Here is a 10,249-nt window from a genome sequence, read left to right as displayed (position 1 = left end):
AGCCAATGCTTTGTGTGATAACAAAATATAGGCATATACTGTAATCCCTCCGTAACCCATCCTTCCCTGTTCAGCCCTGCATGTAACTCCAGATCTTGTCACTTAGTGAACACACACACACATTAAACTCCCAATGCATCTCCTAACTTTTCACAGTCCCTGGAGAGTGAAAGCAATTCAATTGTAGGTTTGTGGGCTCAGGTCTAGATTGGTTCAGTTACCCTAAACTCTCTGGTGGGAACAATCATTAACTTAGTGGCTGAGAGCCAGCTGGTCAGTGGGGATCCTCCTGGACCTTGAGCTGAGCAGCACCCGTACTTGCATTCATACTCAGTTCAAAGCCCTTCAGTATATCATTGATACTCAGTTCAAAGCCCTTCAGTATATCATTGATACTAGGTTTTTTTTTCAAAAAAAAGGGCCCCCCTTCCCCCCACAAAAAAAGTTATATCATTGATACTCAGTTCAAAGCGCCTTCAGTATATCATTGATACTCAGTTCAAAGCCCTTCAGTATATCATTGATACTCAGTTCAAAGCCCTTCAGTATATCATTGATACTCAGTTTCAAAGCCCTTCAGTATAATATTTGATACTCAGTTCAAAGCCCTTCAGTATATCATTGATACTCCAGTTCAAAGCCCTTCAGTATATCATTTGATACTCAGTTCAAAGCCTTCAGTATATCATTGATACTCAGTTCAAAGCCCTTCAGTATATCATTGATACTCAGTTCAAGCCCTTCAGTATATCATTGATACTCAGTTCAAAGCCCTTCAGTATATCATTGATACTCAGTTCAAAGCCCTTCAGTATATCATTGATACTCAGTTTCAAAGCCTTCAGTATATCATTGATACTCAGTTCAAAGTCTTTCAGTATATCATTGGTATCTCAGTTCAAAGCCTTCAGTATATCATTGATACTCAGTTCAAAGCCCTTCAGTATATCATTGATACTCAGTTCAAAGCCCTTCAGTATTCATTGATACTCAGTTCAAAGCCCTTCAGTATATCATTGTACTCAGTTCAAAGCCCTTCAGTATATCTGATTCAGTTCAAAGCCCTTCAGTATATCATTGATACTCAGTTAAACCTTCAGTATATCATTGTACTCAGTTCAAAGTCTTTCAGGTTAGGAATTTGGCAATGTATCCCTTCAAGGTGTGGTTCATTGACTCCACCGTTCAGAACTTTGAGAACGATAAGAATTCCCAAAAGCAGCAGAATTCCTTAAAGCACAATGCCTGAGAAGTGTTCCTTCATCTCGGTCCAACCAAAAGAACCCTCCCTATGGAAATTCTCTCTGTCAATATTTGAGGTCAGAGCCATTCAGTCTATCATAGAACCATTGAGTTTATTTACCATTCAGTCTATCATAGAACCACTGAGTTTATTTACCATTCAGTCTATCATAGAACCACTGAGTTTATTTACCATTCAGTCTATCAATAGAACACTGAGTTTTATACTCAATGGTTCTATGATGACTGAATGGTAAATAAACTCAGTGGTTCTATGATAGACTGAATGGTGTCACATTCTGACCATAGTTCTTTTGTGTTTCTTTGTTTTAGTGTTGGTCAGGACGTGAGCTGGGGGCATTCTATGTTGTGTGTCTAGTTTGTCCGTTTCTATGTATGACTGATAGATGGTTCTCAATCAGAGGCAGGTGTTAGTCATTGTTTCTGATAGGGAACCATATTTAGGTAGCTTGTTTTGTGTTGGGGTTTGTGGGTGGTTGTCTTCTGTCTTTGTGTTCTCTGCACCAGATAGGACTGTTTCGGTTTTGCCACGTTTGTTATTTTGTATTTGTGTAGTGTTCACGTTTATCGTCTTTTATTAAACATGTTGAACACGAACTACGCTGCGTCTTGGTCCGATCCTGCTACAGGCTGCCGTTACAAATGGTAAATAAACTCAATAGTTCTATGATAAACTGAATGGTAAAATAAACTCAATGGTTCTATGATAGACTGAATGGTAAATAAACTCAGTGGTTCTATGATAGACTGAATGGTAAATAAACTCAATGGTTATATGATAGACTGAATGTTAAATAGTCTATCATAGAACCATTGAGTTTATTTACTGTTTGGCAGTGCCTTGCTTATTTCTGTGTTTATGTCCCTATATCAGTAAATGATGCAAGAGGTAGTCAACTGGCACAAAGAGATATGGCAGGTTAGTGTATCATACAGGTTGGTGGAGGACCTGCGTAGGGCTGCGTCATTATCATTCTGCTCTGCTAATTCTATCAAACGGTCAATAAGAAATGGAAAATTGGCATTCGATTAAATTCTCATTCTTTATCCAAATTGATTAGGATTACTAATGGCATTGTGTATTTTAAATGGCCATTACCTAATTGGATGCAACCTCATTCATAACAGCAACATGATTGGGCAAAGCTGTTAACACGTCTCTCTATTGCTTTAAGTGAATGAGACGCAACGGCTCAGTGCCGTTTTAAGTCTCCTCCCTTCTTTTGTATGTCACTCATACGACTCCATGTTCATTAATCAGAAAATCTATGGAGCTGAATACAGAGAGAAAAAGTGAAACACAGATCCCAGATCAATACAATGGAGTGTATGTGGGTATGTTGGAGGCTGACTGTCAAACAATGTGATTGGAGGCCGAAGGCAATTTTTTAATTTCCCAGAGTGGTTCTGAAGCAGTGTCTCACGCCTGTGGATTGCGATTAAATTAGGCCCGCAATGACAGAAAGATGCACCCAGAATCCCTGGCTCCATCCATCCTGACAGCTAACTGGGGCTTCTGGAGACCTGATCCTGGGTAAGTAGAACGGACACAGAGCATAGGGATTTAAAAAAACAACGTGCCCCCAGAAAACTAACCCCTGAGAAATCCTTATGTGGCACGGACAAAGTAGTTCTGTGTCACAGAGAAGGAATTGAGTTGGATGGATAAAAATATTTCTTACCTATCTAGAGATTATACAGGAGATAAATGATTTGGCCTCTGTAATTGTGCAGAGGCATTCCTCTGAATAATTCATAGAACGCCGTGGTATATGATTTTTAAATGTGACCGCTGTCTGACAGTAAGAGGCTGAATGTGAGGTCTGAATTCTGAAAACATCTCCTTTTTTAGTAGTTGTATCATTCTATTTCATTTTCACCACAAGTATAATCCAACCTTCTTGATTCTTCCACATCTATTTTATTCATGGTTTTAAATATCTTTATAAACTGCACCTCAATTATTTTCTCCCTCAGCCCCCAACATGTCCACATACACTTAGAATTTACCAGTCAGTGTTTTCGTAAACAGCTATTGGCTCAGCTTCACTAAACTGTCCTGCCTGCTCTTCCTTGTCAGGACAGCATCACCAGGGTTCCTGGTGGAATCTATTGCTATAGAAACAGTAACTACCTTTAATAGTGCCTCTGAGGGCCTGTTTGTTTTGGACTGTGTGATCCCTGGATATCCAATTGGCTTATTTCTGTCCAAGCCATAGCTACTGGTAGAGTGGATCTCTATCTGTCCCCATCCTAGACATCTGGAGATGGCTCTCCATTTAATAATAGTGTCTCACAACAACTTCAGTATACGTAACAAAAGTAATTTTAATAGATATAACATCTGGATCATATAATTATATCTAAAGGTCATGGATGCAGAGATTTGCCCCCTCAGTTGATTTCAAGATGAAAACACAATTGACCTTTATAACGTTTGTACACAGACCTGCTAAAACACATCACCATTATTAAAACATCGAGTTTCTGTGAGGCGGCGCTTGTGGCCCGCGGCATCAGACAGCAATATCCTCCTCACTCTGCTGGAGTCTCATTTAAACTGAATAAGTTACACAGTGACTTCATAGACTACAGGAGAGGTGAAAAGTGTACTGGAGTCTCCCAGCCAGGAATGTGATTTGCAATGGCGCTGCAACATTTTACAGGCTCCTGATCAATTCTTCCATTTTGTGTTTTTTTTCTCTGATCTTAACTTTTTGTTGTACATGTTTCCACCATCGTTTCCTACGGCCAAAAAGAGCTTTTGAACTTTTTATTTTTTTWAAAGATTTGTACTTCAACAAGTCAGAGGCAATCATGAACAGTCACTAGAGAACAAACTGGACGAGCTCTGTTCAAGACTACCCTATCAACGGGACCTGAAGAACTGTAAAATATTTGTTCAGTCGCGGATGAACAAAGACATGGATAATATACATTTAGCTGGTTTTCTATGCATTGGCAGGACAGAACGACAGCGTCAGCTAAGCTCAAGGGGGAGGTGTGTGTCTCCCAGCTGGTGCACRTTCTCTAATATTAAGGAAGTCTCAAAGTTCTGCTCGCCTGAGTTGGAAAATCTCATGATAAGCTGTAGACCATACTATTTACCAAGAGAGTTTTCATATATATTTTTTGAATCTGTCTATTTTCCACTAGAAACCGATGCTGGCACAAAGACCACACTCAATGAGCTGTATAGGGCAATAAGCAAACAAGAAAATGCTCACCCAGAGGCGGCGCTCCTAGTGGCCAGTGATTTTAATGCAGGAAAACTGAAATCCATTTTACCTCATTTCTACCAGCATGTCACCTGTGCAACTAGAGACAAAAAGGCTATATATCACCTTTACTCCACACACAAACACATACAAAGATCTCCCTCATACAAAGATCTCCCCCTTAATAAGTGCATCGACGACGTCGTCCCCACAGTGACCGTACGTATGTACTGTACATATCCCAACCAGAAGCCATGGATTACAGACAACATCCACACTGAGCTAAAGGCTAGAGCTGCCGCTTTCAAGGAGCGGGACACTAATCCTGACACTTATAAGATATTCCACAACTCCCTCCAATGAACCATCAAACAGGCAACGCGTCAATACAGGACTAAGATTGAATTCTACTACAACGGCTCTGACACTTGTTGGATGTGGCAGGGCTTGCAAACTATCATGCATTAAAAAGGGACACCCAGCGGCGAGCTGCCCAGCAAGCTTACCAGATGAGCTAAATGTCTTCTATGGTCGCTTCAAGGCAAGCAACACTGAACCATGCATGAGAGCACCAGCTGTTCTGAATGACCTTGAGGTTACACTCTCCATATCTGATGTGGGAAAGACTTTTGGTGGGAAAGACTTTTTAAACCGGTTAACACAGCTGTAGGGCCAAACGGACTACCAGGATGTGTACTCAGAGCATGCGTAGACCAGCTGGCAAGTGTCTACACTGACATTTTCAACCTCTCCCTGACCCAGTCTGTAATACCTATATGTTTCAAGCAGACCACCATAGTCCCTGTGCCCAAGAACGCCAAGTTAACCTGTCTAAATGACTATTGCCCCATAGCACTAACATCTGTAGCCATGAAATGCTTTGAAAGACTGGTCATGGCTCACATCAACACTATCATCTCAGACACCCTGGACCCACTTCAATTCGCATATTGCCCCAACAGATCCACAGATGACACAATCTCTATTGCACTCCACACTGCCCTTTCCCACCTGGACAAAAGGAACACCTATGTGAGAAATCTGTTCATTGACTACAGCTCAGCTTTCAACACCATAGTGCCTTCCAAGCTCATCACTAAGCTAAGGACCCTGGGACTGAACACCTCCCTCTGCAACTGGATCCTGGCCTTCCTGACGGGCCGCCCCGGGTGGTGAGGGTAGTGAGCAACACACACGCCACGCTGACCCTCAACATGGGGACTCCTCCAGAGGTGCGTGCTTAGTCCCCTCCTGCACTCCCTGTTCACCCACAACTGTGTGGCCGCGCACCACTCTAACACCATCATTACGTTTGTTCACAACGATGAGACAGCCTATAGAGAGGAGGTCAGAGACCTGGCCGTGTGGTGCCAGGACAACAACCTCTCCCTCAACATCAGCAAGACAAAGGAGCTGATAGTGGACTACAGGAAACGGGGGGCCGAGTACTCCCCCATTCACACCGACAGGGCTGTAGTGGAGCGGGTGAAGAGCTTCAAGTTCCTCAGTGTCCACATCACTAAGAATCTATCATGGTCCACACACACCAACACAGTATTGAAGAGTGCATGACAACACCCGTTTCCCCTCAGGAGGCTGAAAAGATTTGGAATGTGCCCTCAGAAACTCAAAAAGTTCTACAGCTGCAGCATTGAGAGCATTTTGTCTGGCTGCATCGCCCTGCCATCCAGGACCTCTATACCAGCCGGTGGCAGAGGAAGGCCCTAAAAAAGGTCTAAGCCACCCAAGTCACAGTCTGTTCTCTTTGCTACCGGACGGTAAAGCGGTCCCAATGCACCAAGTCTGGAACCAACAGGACCCTGAGTAGGTTCTACCACCAAGCCATATGACTGCTAAATAGTTAGTTAAATAGTTAACCAAATAGCTACCTGGACTGTTTGCATCGACCATTTTTGCCCAATAAAAAAAAAAAATGTATCACATGCACTGCTCCTACTGCTTATTATCTGTCACTTTATTCCTAGTTATATATACATACAGTGCATTCGGAAAGTATTCAGACCCCTTTGTCCACATTTTGTTACGTTTCAGCATTATTATAAAATGTATTAAAAGAAAAGTTCCCTCAATTTACACACAATACCCCATAATGACAAAGCAATAACAAGTTTTTAGAAATGTTTGCTAATTTATTTAAAAAACATATTTACATAAGTATTTAGACCCTTTGCTATGAGACTCGAAATTGAGCTCAGGTGTATCCTGTTTCCATTGATCATCCTTGAGATGTTTATACAACTTGATCAGAGTCCACCTGTGGTAAATTCAAATCACTGGACATGATTTGGAAAGGCACACACCTGTCTATATAAGGTCCCACAGTTGACAGTGCATGTCAGAGCAAAAACCAAGCCACGAGGTCGAAGGAATTGTTGGTAGAGCTCCGAGACAGGATTGTGTCGAGGCACAGATCTGAGGAAGGGTACCAAAACATTTCTGCAACATTGAAGGTCCCCAAGAACACAGTGGCCTCCATCACTCTTAAATGGAAGAAGTTTGGAACCACCAAGACTCTTCCTAGAGCTGGCCGCTCAGCCAAACTGAGCAATCGGGGGAGAAGGGCCTTGGTCAGGGAGGTGACCAAGAACCAGATGGTCAGTCTGACAGAACTCTAGAGTTCCTCTGTGAAAATGGGAGAACCTTCCAGAAGGACAGCCATCTCTGCAGCCCTCCACCAATCAGGCCTTTATGGTAGAGTGGCCAGACGGAAGCCCCTCATCAGTAAAAGGCACATGACAGCCCGCTTGGAGTTTGCCAAAAGGCAGCTAAAAGACTCTCAGACCATGAGAAACAAGATTCTCTGGTCTGATGAAGCCAAGATTGAACTCTTTGGGCTGAATGCCAATCGTCACGTCTGGAGGAAACCTGGCACCATCCCTACGGTGAAGTATGGTGGTGGCAGCATCATGCTGTGGGGATGTTTTTCAGCGGCAGGGACTGGGAGACTAGTCATGATCGAGGGAAAAATTTAAAAAGTAGAGAGATCCTTGATGAAAACCTGCTACAGAGCACTCAGGACCTCACACTGGGGTGAAGGTTCACCTTCCAACAGGACAACAACCCTAAGCACACAGCCAAGACAACGCAGGAGTGGCTTCGGGACAAGTCTCTGAATGTTCTTGAGTGGCTCAGCCAGAGCCCGGACTTGAACCCGATCGAACATCTCTGGAGAGACCTGAAAATAGCTGTGCAGCAACGCTCCCCATTCAACCTGACAGAGCTTAAGAGGATCTGCAGAGAGGAATGGGAGAAACTACCCAAATACAGGTGTGCCAAGCTCATAACGTCATACCCAAGAAGACTCTAGGCTGTAATCGCCAAAGGTGCTTCAACAAAGTACTGAGTAAAGGGTATGAGTACTTATGTAAATGTAATATTCAGTTTGTTATTTGATAAATTAGCAAACATTTCTAAAAAACAGTTTTTGCTTTGTCATTATGGATATTGTGTGTAGATTGATGAGGGAAAAAAACGATTTAATACATTTTTGAATTAGGCTGTAACGTAACAAAATGTGGAAAAAGTCAAAAATCGAATCAAATCAAAGTTTATTTGTCACGTGCGCTGAATACAACTGGTAGACCTTACAGTGAAATGCTTACTTACAGGCTCTAACCAATAGTGCAAAAAAGGTATTAGGTAAAAGGTATTAGAATACTTTCCAAATGCACTGTATCTACCTCAATTATCTCGTACCCCTGCATATCGACTCAGTACTGGTACCCCGTCTATACAGCCAAGTTATCATGACTCATTCTGTATTTATTACTACGTGTTTTACTTTTCTATTATTTCTCTATTTTCTTTCTCTCTGCATTGTTGGGAAGGGCCCGTAAGTAAACATTTCACTGTTAGTCCAAACCTGTTGTTTACGAAGCATGTGACAAATAACATTTGATTTAATGGGTTAGCAGCGGTGGCGGGTGCTTTAGGTGTATGTTTTGGAGACGGGGGTATAGAAGCTGTGCTTGTGTGTGCAGTTATTTTGTGTTTTTGCAGTCACATATTTATGTTCCCCTTAGGATTGACAGTGCTCTGCTAATGAGCACCCACAGCATGCATGACTTATTTATAAACCCTGCCTGTTTCCCCCTCTTTCTCAGTCATCCTTCCCTTTAGTCTGAAGGAGCAGCTCTTCAGCTCTCACTCCATTTATCCCTCAGAAGTTGCACCTTCTCACACATAAATATTCATGAATGCGTTACTTGTATTCTCAGAAATATCAGCCAGTGAAAAGGTGAGTCACCATTGATTTGTAGAGGTATGTGTATATCGTTGCTGTCTGATTAAAACCTCGTAACTCTATTTTTGCCAATTATATTTTTAATGTTTTGAAAGCAGTAATTCCTCTCAATGTACTATGAACATGTCATGACTCTTGGACCAATAAAATATATTCTAATTAGTGTCTGAAGTTATGAAATTGTATGTTTGTTAATGGTAAAATATGACTTTTWAAAAAAAAAATCTGCAAAGTTTCAGAAAATAGGTTTTCATCCGATAGCGAGACTAATATTCATGAATAACTGACATGCCATGATTTGGAGAGAAAAGAATATGAAATTGCCCTGTAGGCTACTGTACTGCATATGGCTCTAGGAAATGATGCTACGATTAGTAGCTCATTCAATGTCATAAAATCATAATCCTTATACAAATCCCCAATAAACTGTTAAAGGTTTATATAACAAAAATAGAAAATGTACAGTACCAGTCAAAAGTTCGTCCCCTTCTTACTCTTATTCAAGGGTTTTTCTTTATTTTGACTATTTTCTGCATTGTAGAATAATAGTGAAGACATCAAAACTCCTTGATGACAGCTTTGCACACTCTTGGCATTCTCTCAACCAGCTTCATGAGGTAGTCATTTCAATTGACAGGTGTGCCTTACAGAAGATAGCGCTATTTGGTAAAATACCAAGTCCATATTATAGCAAGAACATCTCAAATAAGCAAAGAGAAACGACAGTCCATCAATACTTTAAGACATGGAGGTCAGTCAATCCAGAAAATGTCAAGAATTTTCAGTCGCAAAAACCATCAAGCGCTATGATGAAACTGGCTCTCATGAGGACCGCCACAGGAAAGGAAGACGTTACCTCTGCTGCAGAGTATAAGTTTATTAGAGTTATCAGCCTCAGAAATTGCAGCCCAAATAAATGCTTCACGGAATTCAAGTAACAGACACATCTCAACATCAACTGTTCAGAGGAGACTGCATGAATCAGGACTTCATGGTTGAATTGCTGCAAAGAAACCACTACTGTCTTTGTGAGACGCAGAGTAGGTGAACAGATGATCTCTGCATGTGTGGTTCCCACTGTGAAGCACGGACGAGGAGGTGTGATGGTGTGGGGGTGCTTGTGACACTATCTGTGATTTATTTAGAATTCAAGGCACATTTATTTAGAACTCAAGACCGCAGAGTGAAGGAAAAGCAGCCAACAAGTGCTCAGCATATGTGGGAACTCCTTCAAGACTGTTGGAAAAGCATTTCAGGTGAAGCTGGTTGAGAGAATTCCAACAGTGTGCAAAGCTGTCATCAAGGCAAAGGGTGGCTACATGATTCCATATGTGTTATTTCATAGTTTTATTGTCTTCACTATTATTCTACAATGTAGAAAATAGTAAAAATAAAGAAAAACCCATGAATGAGTAGGTGTGTCCAAACTTTAGACTGGTACTGTACATCAATTCACAATCCCTAATATGAATAATATCCCACCCTGCCAAAATTGGTTCATGTT

The sequence above is a fragment of the Salvelinus sp. IW2-2015 genome, linkage group LG17 (genome assembly GCF_002910315.2).
Source record: "Salvelinus sp. IW2-2015 linkage group LG17, ASM291031v2, whole genome shotgun sequence".
NCBI lineage: Eukaryota > Metazoa > Chordata > Actinopteri > Salmoniformes > Salmonidae > Salvelinus > Salvelinus sp. IW2-2015.
The sequence above is the reverse complement of the archived record's forward strand: the minus strand, read 5'-3'. Positions refer to the sequence as shown.